This window comes from Siphateles boraxobius, unplaced genomic scaffold, assembly GCF_051911475.1.
Source record: "Siphateles boraxobius isolate OS27281-9 unplaced genomic scaffold, OSU_SipBor_1 39, whole genome shotgun sequence".
Classification (NCBI taxonomy): Eukaryota; Metazoa; Chordata; class Actinopteri; order Cypriniformes; family Leuciscidae; genus Siphateles; species Siphateles boraxobius.
In genome coordinates, this window is record NW_027509019.1 from 1,483,969 (window position 1) to 1,497,523 (window position 13,555).

Here is a 13,555-nt window from a genome sequence, read left to right on the forward strand (position 1 = left end):
TTGCTTGACCCCAAAAGAGTTTAATAAATCTGTAAACGCAGTCCCTAACGCATCATTTGTGTTATCTACGTGTATGTTAAAATCTCCAACAATTATTGCTTTATCGGTATTGACCAATAGATCTGAGAGAAACTCTGCAAACTCTTTTAGGAAATCAGCATAGGGCCCTGGAGGTCTATGTACAGTAGCCAAGGCTAGAGATAATAGGGATTTCTTTCTTACATCTAAGAGCGTAATATTTAGTACAAGTACTTCAAACGAATTAAACCTGTGACCTGTTTCCTGAGTAACATTAAGAATACCTCTATAGATTGGTGCAACACCGCCGCCACGACCGATCAGACGGGGCTCATGCTTATAACAGTATCCTGGTGGACTAGACTCATTTAGACCGAAATACTCATTTGGTTTAAGCCAGGTTTCAGTAAGGCAAAGTACATCAAAGCTATTATCTGTGACCATTTCATTTACAATAACCGCCTTAGGTGTGAGCGATCTAATGTTTAGAAGACCTAGTTTTAGAAATTGTTTTTGTTCACTGATATTTAGATTTTCAGGTTTAATTACAATAAGATTTTTCCTAGATCCTACAGTAGATTTATTATATGGCCTCACTAAACGAGGAATAGACACAGTTTCTATATAATGTTCTACACTACTTATATCAATTAATTTGGCACAGCAAAGACTGTGATTTGGACTTTGATTTTCTAGTCATATGGATTGTAACGTCTTGGAGATGTTTTCCGACAGAACAGCCGCTCCGATTCTGCTGGGGTGCAGGCCATCAGCACGGTAGAGCCTAGGTCGCTCCCAGAACAGATTCCAATTATTTACACCAGAGTCGAGACTTTTGCTGTTTAGTCAACCCCATACTGCACAGCGTTGCCCTCAGGTAACATAAAGCTTTTGAGGGCTCTTGTTCTCAACATGTTCATTTAAATAATGTCCTAGTAGTCAAAAGGCTTCAAAATTACTCTTTTGTTTTCTACCACATTTGCTTACGTAAACCTCTTGGTTCTTGCACACAAGGACCTGCCGTCACCACAGAGAAGTGCCAGACTTCCTTTGTCTTCCCCTAGCTTAGATGGTCTTTGCAGCTCTTGTGAATGAAGCTCCATAAACATGTGATGGGGGTTCTGGGAGTCCTACTGAACACAGCTGTCCAACAAACATACAGGCTAGCTAGCCACCCCCACGCAGTTGTCAGCATACTCTTTTTTGCTATCCAAAGCCTGGTCCACAATTTGCATCTTTTCTCTATGTTTTGATTGTCTGGGTCACCCTTTTGTCGGAAAAGAGCAGAGGTGGGCGCCGTGGCTTAGTTGGTTAAAGTGCCTGTCTAGTAAACAGGAGATCCTGGGTTCGAATCCCAGCGGTGCCTTTGACGATACCCTTTTGTGTCGCAAGGCTGTGAACCCTTGCAATGGCTTGCTTTTCTGAGAACTGACCACAAACGGTGAAACTGAGGTTTCCTTTGTAGTTGCTTCCATTTGAAAACCATCCCTGAGCTGTTGTTGAAGGATAGTGTCCCAATCTAATATGTCTTTACGACAAGGCGCCGTGGCTTAGCTGGTCAAAGAGCCTGTCTTGTGAACAGGAGATCCTAGGGTTCGAATCCCAGCAGTGCCTCTACTCTGTTGGCTTTGCACTTTGTGATCGTTCTTGGACCGAGGGCCTCAGAACTTTGAATCGGGTTTCAATTGTGCAGAGCTCCTGTCTTTTCTGAGTGTACAGCATTACAGGGTGTGCAAATAATGAAAATCCATCACTTGGCCTTGCCATGCAAAAACGTGGGCTCTGTGGCGCAATGGATAGCGCATTGGACTTCTAGGTTGCAAATTGAGGCCATTCAGAGGTTGTACAGCATTACAGGGTGTGCAAATGATGAAAATCCACCACTTGGGCTTGATAAAAATGTTGGCTCTGTGGCGCAATGGATAGCGCATTGGACTTCTAGGTTGCAAAATGAGGCCATTCAAAGGTTGTGGGTTCGAGTCCCACCAGAGTCGTGACTTATGCTTTTTTGTCAACCCGATACTGCACAGCGTTGCCCTCAGGAAACATAAAGCTTTTGAGGGCTCTTGTTCGCAACATGTTCATTTAAATAATGTCCCAGTAGTCAAAAGGCTTCAAAATTACTCTTTTGTTTTCCAGCCGTCACCACAGAGAAGCGCCAGACTTCCTTTTTCTTCCCGTAGCTTAGATGGTCTTTGCAGCTCTTGTGAATGGAGGTCCATAAACGTGTGATGAGGGTTCTGGGAGTCCTGCTGAACACAGCTGTCCAACAAACACAGAGGCTAGCTGGCCACCCCCACGCAGTTGTCAGCAAACTCTTTTATGCTATCCAAAGCCTGGTCCACAATTTGCATCTTTTCTCTATGTTTTGATCTTGTGGGTCACCCTTCTGGCAGAAAAATGCAGAGGTAGGCGCCGTGGCTTAGTTGGTTAAAGTGCCTGTCTAGTAAACAGGAGATCCTGGGTTCGAATCCCAGCGGTGCCTCTGACGATACCCGTTTGTGTCGCATGGCTGTGAACCCTTGCAATGGCTTGCTTTTCTGAGAACTGACCACAAACGGTGAAACTGAGGTTTCCTTTGCAGTTGCTTCCATTTGAAAACCATCCCTGAGCTGTTGTTGAAGGATAGTGTCCCAATCTAATATGTCTGGACAACAAGGCGCCGTGGCTTAGCGGGTCAAAGCGCCTGTCTTGTAAACAGGAGATCCTGGGTTCGAATCCCAGCGGTGCCTCTACTCCGTTGGCTTTGCACTTTGGAATAATTTTTGTACCGAGGGGCTCAGAACTTTGAATCGGGTTTCAATTGTGCACAGCTCCTGTCTTTTCTGAGTGTACAGCATTACAGGGTGTGCAAATGATGAAAATCCATCACTTGGCCTTGCCATGTAAAAACGTGGGCTCTGTGGCGAAATGGATAGTGCATTGGACTTCTAGGTTGCAAATTGAGGCCATTCAAAGGTTGTACAGCATTACAGGGTGTGCAAATGATGAAAATCCATCACTTGGCCTTGATAAAAACTTGGGCTCTGTGGCGCAATGGTTAGCGCATTGGACTTCTAGGTTGCAAAATGAGGCCATTCAAAGGTTGTAGGTTCGAGTGCCACCGGCGTCGTGACTTTTGCTGTTTTGTCAACCCCATACTGCACAGCGTTGCCCTCAGGTAACATAAAGCTTTTGAGGGCTCTTGTTCTCAACATGTTCATTTAAATAATGTCCTAGTAGTCAAAAGGCTTCAAAATTACTCTTTTGTTTCCTACCACATTTGCTTACGGAAACCTCTTGGCTCTTGCACACAAGGACCGGCCGTCACCACAGAGAAGTGCCAGACTTCCTTTGTCTTCCCATAGCTTAGATGGTCTTTGCAGCTCTTGTGAATGGAGCTCCATAAACATTTTTATGGGGGTTCTGGGAGTCCTACTGAACAAAGCTGTCCAACAAACACAGAGGCTAGCTGGCCACCCCCACGCAGTTGTCAGCAAACTCTTTTTTGCTATCCAAAGCCTGGTCCACAATTTGCATCTTTTCTCTATGATTTGATCGTCTGGGTCACCCTTCTGTCGGAAAAGAGCAGAGTTAGGCGCAGTGGCTTAGTTGGTTAAAGTGCCTGTCTAGTAAACAGGAGATCCTGGGTTCGAATCCCTTTGACGATACCCTTTTGTGTCGCAAGGCTGTGAACCCTTGCAATGGCTTGCTTTTCTGAGAACTGACCACAAACGGTGAAACTGAGGTTTCCTTTGTAGTTGCTTCCATTTGAAAACCATCCCTGAGCTGTTGTTGAAGGATAGTGTCCCAATCTAATATGTCTTTACGACAAGGCGCCGTGGCCTAGCTGGTCAAAGAGCCTGTCTTGTGAACAGGAGATCCTAGGGTTCGAATCCCAGCGGTGCCTCTACTCTGTTGGCTTTGCACTTTGTGATCGTTCTTGGACCGAGGGCCTCAGAACTTTGAATCGGGTTTCAATTGTGCAGAGCTCCTGTCTTTTCTGAGTGTACAGCATTACAGGGTGTGCAAATAATGAAAATCCATCACTTGGCCTTGCCATGCAAAAACGTGGGCTCTGTGGCACAATGGATAGCGCATTGGACTTCTAGGTTGCAAATTGAGGCCATTCAAAGGTTGTACAGCATTACAGGGTGTGCAAATGATGAAAATCCATCACTTGGGCTTGATAAAAACATGGGCTCTGTGGCGCATTGGACTTCTAGGTTGCAAATTGAGGCCATTCAGAGGTTGTACAGCATTACTGGGTGTGCAAATGATGAAAATCCACCACTTGGGCTTGATAAAAATGTTGGCTCGCTGGCGCAATGGATAGCGCATTGGACTTCTAGGTTGCAAAATGAGGCCATTCAAAGGTTGTGGGTTCGAGTCCCACCAGAGTCGTGACTTATGCTGTTTTGTCAACCCCATACTGCACAGCGTTGCCCTCAGGAAACATAAAGCTTTTGAGGGCTCTTGTTCGCAACATGTTCATTTAAATAATGTCCTAGTAGTCAAAAGGCTTCAAAATTACTCTTTTGTTTTCCAGCCGTCACCACAGAGAAGCGCCAGACTTCCTTTTTCTTCCCGTAGCTTAGATGGTCTTTGCAGCTCTTGTGAATGGAGGTCCATAAACGTGTGATGGGGGTTCTGGGAGTCCAGCTGAACACAGCTGTCCAACAAACACAGAGGCTAGCTGGCCACCCCCACGCAGTTGTCAGCAAACTCTTTTATGCTATCCAAAGCCTGGTCCAAAATTTGCATCTTTTCTCTATGTTTTGATCGTGTGGGTCACCCTTCTGGCGGAAAAGTGCAGAGGTAGGCGCCGTGGCTTAGTTGGTTAAAGTGCCTGTCTAGTAAACAGGAGATCCTGGGTTCGAATCCTAGCGGTGCCTCTGACGATACCCGTTTGTGTCGCATGGCTGTGAACCCTTGCAATGGCTTGCTTTTCTGAGAACTGACCACAAACGGTGAAACTGAGGTTTCCTTTGCAGTTGCTTCCATTTGAAAACCATCCCTGAGCTGTTGTTGAAGGATAGTTTCCCAATCTAATATGTCTTGACAACAAGGCGCCGTGGCTTAGCTGGTCAAAGCGCCTGTCTTGTAAACAGGAGATCCTGGGTTCGAATCCCAGCGGTGCCTCTACTCCGTTGGCTTTGCACTTTGTGATCGTTCTTGTACCGAGGGCCTCAGAACTTTGAATCGGGTTTCAATTGTGCACAGCTCCTGTCTTTTCTGAGTGTACAGCATTACAAGGTGTGCAAATGATGAAAATCCATAATTTGGCCTTGCCATGTAAAAACGTGGGCTCTGTGGCGCAATGGATAGCGCATTGGACTTCTAGGTTGCAAATTGAGGCCATTCAAAGGTTGTACAGCATTACAGGGTGTGCAAATGATGAAAATCCATCACTTGGCCTTGATAAAAACGTGGGCTCTGTGCCGCAATGGATAGTGCATTGGACTTCTAGGTTGCAAATTGAGGCCATTCAAAGGTTGTACAGCATTACAGGGTGTGCAAATGATGAAAATCCATCACTTGGCCTTGATAAAAACTTGGGCTCTTTGGCGCAATGGATAGCGCATTCGATTTCTAGGTTGCAAACTGAGGCCATTCAAAGGTTGTACAGCATTACAGGGTGTGCAAATGATGCAAATCCATCACTTGGGCTTGATAAAAACATGGGCTCTGTGGCGCATTGGACTTCTCGGTTGCAAATTGAGGCCATTCAGAGGTTGTACAGCATTACAGGGTGTGCAAATGATGAAAATCCATCACTTGGGCTTGACAAAAATGTTGGCTCTGTGGCGCAATGGATAGCGCATTAGACTTCTAGGTTGCAAAATGAGGCCATTCAAAGGTTGTGGGTTCGAGTCCCACCAGAATCGTGACTTTTGCTGTTTTGTCAACCCCATACTGCACAGCGTTGCCCTCAGGTAACATAAAGCGTTTGAGGGCTCTTGTTCACAACATGTTCATTTAAATAATGTCCTAGTAGTCAAAAGGCTTCAAAATTACTCTTTTGTTTTCTACCACATTTGCTTACGGAAACCTCTTGACTCTTGCACACAAGGACCAGCCGTCACCACAGAGAAGCGCCAGACTTCCTTTTTCTTCCCGTAGCTTAGATGGTCTTTGCAGCTTTTGTGAATGGAGCTCCATAAACGTGTGATGGGGGTTCTGGGAGTCCTGCTGAACACAGCTGTCCAACAAACACAGAGGCTAGCTGGCCACCCCCACGCAGTTGTCAGCAAACTCTTTTATGCTATCCAAAGCCTGGTCCACAATTTGCATCTTTTCTCTATGTTTTGATTGTGTGGGTCACCCTTCTGGCGGAAAAGAGCAGAGGTAGGCGCCGTGGCTTAGTTCGTTAAAGTGCCTGTCTAGTAAACAGGAGATCCTGTGTTCGAATCCCAGCGGTGCCTCTGACGATACCAGTTTGTGTCGCATGGCTGTGAACCCTTGCAATGGCTTGCTTTTCTGAGAACTGACCAGAAACGGTGAAACTGAGGTTTCCTTTGCAGTTGCTTCCATTTGAAAACCATCCCTGAGCTGTTGTTGAAGGATAGTGTCCCAATCTAATATGTCTTGACAACAAGGCGCTGTGGCTTAGCTGGTCAAAGCGCCTGTCTTGTAAACAGGAGATCCTGGGTTCGAATCCCAGCGGTGCCTCTACTCCGTTGGCTTTGCACTTTGTGATCGTTCTTGTACCGAGGTCCTCAGAACTTTGAATCGGGTTTCAATTGTGCACAGCTCCTGTCTTTTCTGAGTGTACAGCATTACAGGGTGTGCAAATGATGAAAATCCATCACTTGGCCTTGCCATGTAAAAACGTGGGCCCTGGCGCAATGGATAGCGCATTGGACTTCTAGGTTGCAAATTGAGGCCATTCCCCATACTCCCGTAGCTTAGATGGACTAGGTTGCAAATTGAGGCCATTCAAAGGTTGTACAGCCTTACAGGGTGTGCAAATGATGAAAATCCATCACTTGGCCTTGATAAAAACTTGGGCTCTGTGGCGCAATGGTTAGCGCATTGGACTTCTAGGTTGCAAAATGAGGCCATTCAAAGGTTGTACGTTTGAGTGCCACCGGCGTCGTGACTTTTGCTGTTTTGTCAACCCCATACTGCACAGCGTTGCCCTCAGGTAACATAAAGCTTTTGAGGGCTCTTGTTCTCAACATGTTCATTTAAATAAGGTCCTAGTAGTCAAAAGGCTTCAAAATTACTCTTTTGTTTTCCAGCCGTCACCACAGAGAAGCGCCAGACTTCCTTTTTCTTCCCGTAGCTTAGATGGTCTTTGCAGCTCTTGTGAATGGAGGTCCATAAACGTGTGATGGGGGTTCTGGGAGTCCTGCTGAACACAGCTGTCCAACAAACACAGAGGCTAGCTGGCCACCCCCACGCAGTTGTCAGCAAACTCTTTTATGCTATCCAAAGCCTGGTCCACAATTTGCATCTTTTCTCTATGTTTTGATCGTGTGGGTCACCCTTCTGACGGAGAAGAGCAGAGGTAGGCGCTGTGGCTTAGTTGGTTAAAGTGCCTGTCTAGTAAACAGGAGATCCTGGGTTCGAATCCCAGCGGTGCCTCTGACGATACCAGTTTGTGTCGCATGGCTGTGAACCCTTGCAATGGCTTGCTTTTCTGAGAACTTACCACAAACGGTGAAACTGAGGTTTCCTTTGCAGTTGCTTCCATTTGAAAGCCATCCCTGATTATAGTGTACAGCAATACAGGGTGTGCAAATGATGAAAATCCATCACTTGGCCTTGCCATGCAAAAACGTGGGCTCTTTGGCGCAATGGATAGCGCATTGGACTTCTAGGTTGCAAAATGAGGCCATTCAAAGGTTGTGGGTTGAAGTCCCACCAGAGTTGTGACTTTTGCTGTTTTGTCAACCCCATACTGCACAGCGTTACCCTCAGGTAACGTAAAGCTTTTGAGGGCTCCTGTTTTCAACATGTTCATTTAAATAATGTCCTAGTAGTCAAAAGGCTTCAAAATTACTCTTTTGTTTCCTACCACATTTGCTTACGGAAACACAGAGGCTAGCTGGGCACCCCCACGCAGTTTTCAGCAAACTCTTTTATGCTATCCAAAGCCTGGTCCACAATTTGCATCTTTTCTCTATGTTTTGATCGTCTGGGTCACCCTTCTGGCAGCAAAAGTCAGAGATGGGCGCCGTGGCTTAGTTGGTTAAAGCGCATGTCTAGTAAACAGGAGATTCCGGGTTCGAATCCCAGCGGTGCCTCTGATGATACCCGTTTGTGTCGCAAGGCCGTGAACCCTTGCAATCGCTTGCTTTTCTGAGAACTGACCACAAACGGTGAAACTGAGGTTTCCTTTGCAGTTGCTTCCATTTGAAAACCATCCCTGAGCTGTTGTTGAAGGATAGTGTCCCAATCTAATATGTCTTGACGACAAGGCGCCGTGGCTTAGCTGGTCAAAGCGCCTGTCTTGTAAACAGGAGATCCTGGATTCGAATCCTAGTGGTGCCTCTACTCCGTTGGCTTTGCACTTTGTGATCGTTCTTGGACCGAGGGCCTCAGAACTTTGAATCGGTTTCAAATGTGCAGAGGGCCTGTCTTTTCTGAGTGTACAGCATTACAGGGTGTGCAAATGATGAAAATCCATCACTTGGCCTTGCCATTCAAAAACGTGGGCTCTGTGGCGCAATGGATAGCGCATTGGACTTCTAGGTTGCAAACTGAGGCCATTCAAAGGTTGTACAGCATTATAGGGTGTGCAAATTATGAAAATCCATCACTTGGCCTTGATGAAAACGTGGGCTCTGTGGTGCAATGGATAGCACATTGGACTTCTAGGTTGCAAATTGAGGCCATTCAAAGGTTGTACAACATTACAGGGTGTGCAAATGATGAAAATCCATCACTTGGCCTTGATAAAAACGTGGGCTCTGTGGCGCTTCATGCCGCCTGTTAATCGTGGTTATTCTTGGTTATGACAGCCAATCACGTTCCCTGCTGCAACCAAGATTCATACTATTCTTGGTTATGACAGCCAATCACGTTCCCTGCGGCAACCAAGATTCGTACGCTTATGGCCAATCGCGGCTCTCATCGCTACCATGATTCAGCCAAGTAACTAACCAATAATTGACCAATAAACGTCAAGAGTCACCTCCCCCCAGAGAGTTGCGAATTGTGACTGGAGAAGAGGATAACATTCATTGATTAACCTCGGATCAAAATTCGCAAAGTCAGTCTTTTGTCAATAAAAGTAAAGTGCCAAATATATAGCTGTTTTATATGAATAACATGTGTCTCAGACTAGCTAATAATTAAAGTAATTAATACAAAATATAATTAAAAAATGTATTCATAGATAAAACGACCAAGCAGAACAAAGCATATAACGTTACAGTTTACTACAGCTTTACCAGTTGCAACATTAAAATGATTGTTACACACTAAGGCATCACTAATTATAATTCAATTACTGTAATATAGTGTACATTATGCTTCTACTTTTAGTACTTTTACTATATTTTGATGCTAAACTAACTTGTTTTAGCTAACGTTAAGTAGGCTAACATTTTGAATGCATTACATTTAACTGTTACTTGTAATAGAGCAAAGGATTTCAAAGAGGGGAAAGTAGTGGTATAACAATGGTATAATAGTGGTAAAATAATTATTGAAAAAATGACCTCTTATTCTGGGATCATTCTGAGATTCTGATATGTAAATCAACATTTTAAGCCTGTTAGAAAAATATAGACACACAAAGCATAATATATAATCAACATTACAAGGTGATCATGAGTAAATATAGTAATGTAATAGGCACGGCTGTATTAACTAATGTGTTACCAAATGTGTTTGTCTGTTTCTTTCTCTAAATTCTTTATATCTTCAAACATTTTTTTTTTAAATTTAGATGGAACCTCGCTTCAGGAGACGAGCTGATGGCAGCCTGAATCTGACTGATACGATGGAAGCGGCAAAGGTGAAGGAGGCCAACAAAGGAAAGCCGTACACAAGACCCCTGTCCCCTGACATAGTGCTGGACAAGGCCAAGAAAAGCTTAAGTCGGCCCCACGGAGATCTAGCTAACAGAAAGCACCTGCTGGGTTTCTTTGAAATCCAGTTTGGTGTATTTCGAGGGCAAACCTTCAAGTGGGTGGCTGAAAATGCCCTGGGGTATGCAGCTTACTTGGTGGCAGCTATGAAGAGGGACCCCACAGGAGGCAGCAAAGACTCCCAAGAACATGCCCACAACAAAGAGAGTTTCAGGGAGTATTTTGAGCTCTTTCCTTCTGGCAGAATTGCCATTGCGGTGAAGGAAGAGCAATATGCTGGGAAAGCTCTCCAGCACGCTGCCACCACCCAGCACGCTACCACCACCACCCAGCACGCTGCCTCCACCCAGCACGCCACCATCACGTCCCAGCACGCTGCCTCCACCGAGCCCGCTACCACCACCACCCAGCACGCTACCACCACCACCCAGCACACTACCACCACCACCCAGCACGCTACCACCACCACCCAGCACGCTGCCTCCCCAGCACGCTACCATCACATCCCAGCACGCTGCCTCCACCCAGCACGCTACAACCACCACCCAGCACGCTGCCTCCACCCATACTTCCACCGCCTCTCTCCGCTCCCTCTTGTTTAGGAAGTTGCCTAACCAGAAATGCCTGACCAAGACCATTGAAAGGCTGGTTCCCTTTCAGTCGATAACGTCGGACGTAGTCGACGCGACTGAAATGGGATCACGCTAGGGAGCCTATCATCTTCGAGTACTATTGAACGAGCCAATGTAATTGGCGTGCGTGATTCGCATCACACACTCCGCCCCCGCGGCGCGGGTATAAATACGGAAGTGGATGCACGCACTAGTTGCCTTTCGCTTCGGAGCCGATCGTTTGATGTCTCTGAGAGTGCTGTTGTCTACAACGAGCGAGTGTGTCGGTGTTCTTCAGGAAGACTCTCCCAGTGCTGGTGTTCTACAGCGCGAGTGCAGCGGTGATCGCGAGCTTTGAGCTCTCAACTGCTGTTTTAACAGCAACAAATTTCTAAATGTTTGTGTGTGTTGATGGCTGGTTAGAGGGCGGAAAAGTGAGTGCTTCACTGTTTCAGTTCTCTGTTCAGTGTTGCCGCGGTCATTTCCCTGTGTGCTCCGGCACTGGTGACGGTCCTATTTTCTGAAAGAGCAACACGGGTGCGTTTGCGTCTTTTTCAAGATGTCATTCCGCCCGTGCGTTTCTGGGTGCGGTCGTTCCCTGTCTCTCTCTGATGGTCACAACTGTTGTGTCACGTGTTTGGCTTACAGCACGCTGAGACAGCTTTTGTGGACAGCTCATGTTTTCACTGTGGGAACATGACTGTCGCAGTGTTGAGGGCGAGACTCGCCTTCGTTCGCGGAGAGCGAGTCCCCATTACCATGCCCCACCCTCGGGTGCTGTGTGGGATGGGTGACCGGAGGGTAGTGTTGGATGTCCCGCCCGGTAACCATTCCCTGTGGGCTCCTCACTCCTCCCTTCCACTGCAACCACTGGAGCCTCCGGTGTTTTCTGCTGGTCCATCTGTAATGGGTGGGCAAGCGGTTTCACTCGGGGCTCCCCTGGAGGACAGGACGCCGATTGCAGCATCAGAGGGTGAGCTGACTTCTGGAGATGATGACTCGGCTGCATTGTCTCCCTCCGGGAGTTCAATGTTGCCCGAGCCGGATCCAGAATTATCAGCTATGCTGAAACGGGCCGCCGAGGCTGCCGGGCTCGAGTGGAACCTCCACCGTGTCCCGTTCAGTCTCGGTTGGAATCTGGAGTTTGGTATCTTGGGGCGGGCCGCGCTGGTTCTCAGCTCGCCGCCCCAGTGCCTTTCTTTCCCGAAATGCATGGAGAGCTTATCAGGTGGTGAACAGCATCTTTCTCTGCCAGAAACTGCCTGAATAGCTTTTCCCCCTCATTACCCTTGATGGAGGAACGGTGAAGGGTTGCGAGGTGTCCCTCCATTGGAGCGGTCTGTCGACACAGGTGCACCTGTGTCCGGCGGCCGCTGCCTTTTGGGGGGATCCTCGTCTCCCCCCTAAGGCCTGTGAGTTTCGTCCGTTCCGACAAACAGAGCTTACAAAGCCTGTGGGCAAGCCCCTTCCTCTTGCGTGCCATGGCGTTGCTGCAGGCTAGGGCACCCATGGCATGCACGAGGGTAATCCAGACCGTGCGCTCATAGGTGAGCACCGCACTGCATCCGACCTCACCCTCCGGGGTACGGGTGTCGTAGCGTGCGTGATCGGTCTGGCGATGTCCACCTTGGTGGTCCAGTAGCGCCTTCGTTGGCTCAGCCTGGTTGGTATGGCGGATGCGGACAAGGTTCGGTTCCTGGTCTCCCCAATTTCCCAGGTTGGGCTGGTCGGCGACGCGGTGGAGAACTGCATCAAACAGTTCTCTGCCGCTCAAGCGCAGACGGAGGTCATCCGGCACATCCTGCCCCGGTGGCCAGCTGCTGCCTCCACCCGCCGCCGGTGGCAGCTCCTCCGCCTGCTCGTCGCCGTGGGCGTTCTCCGGCCGCCGCTCCTGCTGGCCCTCCGCAGCAGCCTCCACCCAGGCCTCAGCAGGGAGCCGGCCGCAGTAGAGACGCCCAGCCCGCTCCAGGCGCTGCCAAGCCAGGTGGCAAGCGACAGCGAAAGCATTCCGGAGCGGGCCGCCCAGGAATGGATGAGATGCTCTTGGAGTGGCACGATCACTCCCTCCCCCCGGGTGAGGGCCGGGTGGAGCCTTTGTTTGTGTGTGTGTCTGTTCCGCCGCTGGCTCCCTAAAAAAAAAAAAAAAAAAAAAAGCGGAGCAAGCGGTACCCACACTTCAAAGAGAGAGCAATTTCATCTGTTCCTGGGTCCCAAGAGGGCCAGTCTGGCGGGTGTGACCCTGTATAGCCTTACACCCCTCAGCTCCCCCTTGGTCGCCAGCAGGCAGCTTGGTGCGTTCGAGGACCCGGTCATCCGCCTTCTCACGCGCCCCCTGCCGCTTGTGGAGACAGGTAAGTGTTGCACAGCACACTAACACCACTCTCTCTACTTCGCTGCCCCACCTCAGGCTCGGCTACCCCGCTCAAGTCAGTGATAGTCATCACATTAGGTGTTGAGCAGACGTGCTCCTGAAAATTCAGTGATATTCATCACACCGAGTGTTGAGCAGTGCTCCTGACTTGTGCGTGCTTATCTTATCCTGCTGGCGAAGGATTTGATATAGCCGCTCCTCCAGCCGGTACGAAGGCCAGTTGTAAACTCGTTCTTCGTGCTACTAGGTGGTGGGTCGTGACCATCTTGGCCCAAGATTGGTCTGCAGCTTTGACCTGAAAGACATGTGCTTCAGATCTCTACCTCCCGCACCGCAGGCCATCCTGTGTGTTGCGTCTAAGGGTGGAGTATCAGTACAGTGTCCTTCCCCTCGAGTGCTCCAGAGCCCGTTGGGTCTTCAGGTCAACTGGAAAAGAGTAATCTCGCCCACGGGCTGAGTATCTCTTTTCTAGTTTTGGAGAGGTACTCGGTCCAACATGTCTCTCCAATGAGAATGTGTTCAGCTGGTGTTGA

The 13,555-nt window shown here is 48.2% G+C and overlaps 12 non-coding genes across 12 annotated transcripts; all 12 read left to right on the forward strand.

Annotated features, from left to right (window-relative positions):
• The first annotated feature begins 1,310 nt into the window (after positions 1-1,310).
• On the forward strand, positions 1,311-1,384 carry trnat-agu (transfer RNA threonine (anticodon AGU)). Its single transcript has one exon. It is a non-coding gene; the product is annotated as a tRNA-Thr (tRNA).
• Positions 1,385-1,922: 538 nt separating this feature from the next.
• On the forward strand, positions 1,923-2,012 carry trnar-ucu (transfer RNA arginine (anticodon UCU)). The gene is given in 2 exon segments: positions 1,923-1,959; positions 1,977-2,012. It is a non-coding gene; the product is annotated as a tRNA-Arg (tRNA).
• Positions 2,013-2,429: 417 nt separating this feature from the next.
• trnat-agu (transfer RNA threonine (anticodon AGU)) lies at positions 2,430-2,503 on the forward strand. The gene has a single exon. It is a non-coding gene; the product is annotated as a tRNA-Thr (tRNA).
• A 173-nt stretch (positions 2,504-2,676) lies between these two features.
• trnat-ugu (transfer RNA threonine (anticodon UGU)) lies at positions 2,677-2,750 on the forward strand. The gene has a single exon. It is a non-coding gene; the product is annotated as a tRNA-Thr (tRNA).
• A 2,068-nt stretch (positions 2,751-4,818) lies between these two features.
• Positions 4,819-4,892, forward strand: trnat-agu (transfer RNA threonine (anticodon AGU)). The gene has a single exon. It is a non-coding gene; the product is annotated as a tRNA-Thr (tRNA).
• A 173-nt stretch (positions 4,893-5,065) lies between these two features.
• Positions 5,066-5,139, forward strand: trnat-ugu (transfer RNA threonine (anticodon UGU)). The gene has a single exon. It is a non-coding gene; the product is annotated as a tRNA-Thr (tRNA).
• A 656-nt stretch (positions 5,140-5,795) lies between these two features.
• trnar-ucu (transfer RNA arginine (anticodon UCU)) lies at positions 5,796-5,885 on the forward strand. The gene is given in 2 exon segments: positions 5,796-5,832; positions 5,850-5,885. It is a non-coding gene; the product is annotated as a tRNA-Arg (tRNA).
• Positions 5,886-6,348: 463 nt separating this feature from the next.
• trnat-agu (transfer RNA threonine (anticodon AGU)) lies at positions 6,349-6,422 on the forward strand. The gene has a single exon. It is a non-coding gene; the product is annotated as a tRNA-Thr (tRNA).
• A 173-nt stretch (positions 6,423-6,595) lies between these two features.
• Positions 6,596-6,669, forward strand: trnat-ugu (transfer RNA threonine (anticodon UGU)). Its single transcript has one exon. It is a non-coding gene; the product is annotated as a tRNA-Thr (tRNA).
• An 844-nt stretch (positions 6,670-7,513) lies between these two features.
• trnat-agu (transfer RNA threonine (anticodon AGU)) lies at positions 7,514-7,587 on the forward strand. The gene has a single exon. It is a non-coding gene; the product is annotated as a tRNA-Thr (tRNA).
• A 588-nt stretch (positions 7,588-8,175) lies between these two features.
• Positions 8,176-8,249, forward strand: trnat-agu (transfer RNA threonine (anticodon AGU)). Its single transcript has one exon. It is a non-coding gene; the product is annotated as a tRNA-Thr (tRNA).
• A 173-nt stretch (positions 8,250-8,422) lies between these two features.
• trnat-ugu (transfer RNA threonine (anticodon UGU)) lies at positions 8,423-8,496 on the forward strand. Its single transcript has one exon. It is a non-coding gene; the product is annotated as a tRNA-Thr (tRNA).
• Positions 8,497-13,555: the final 5,059 nt, after the last annotated feature.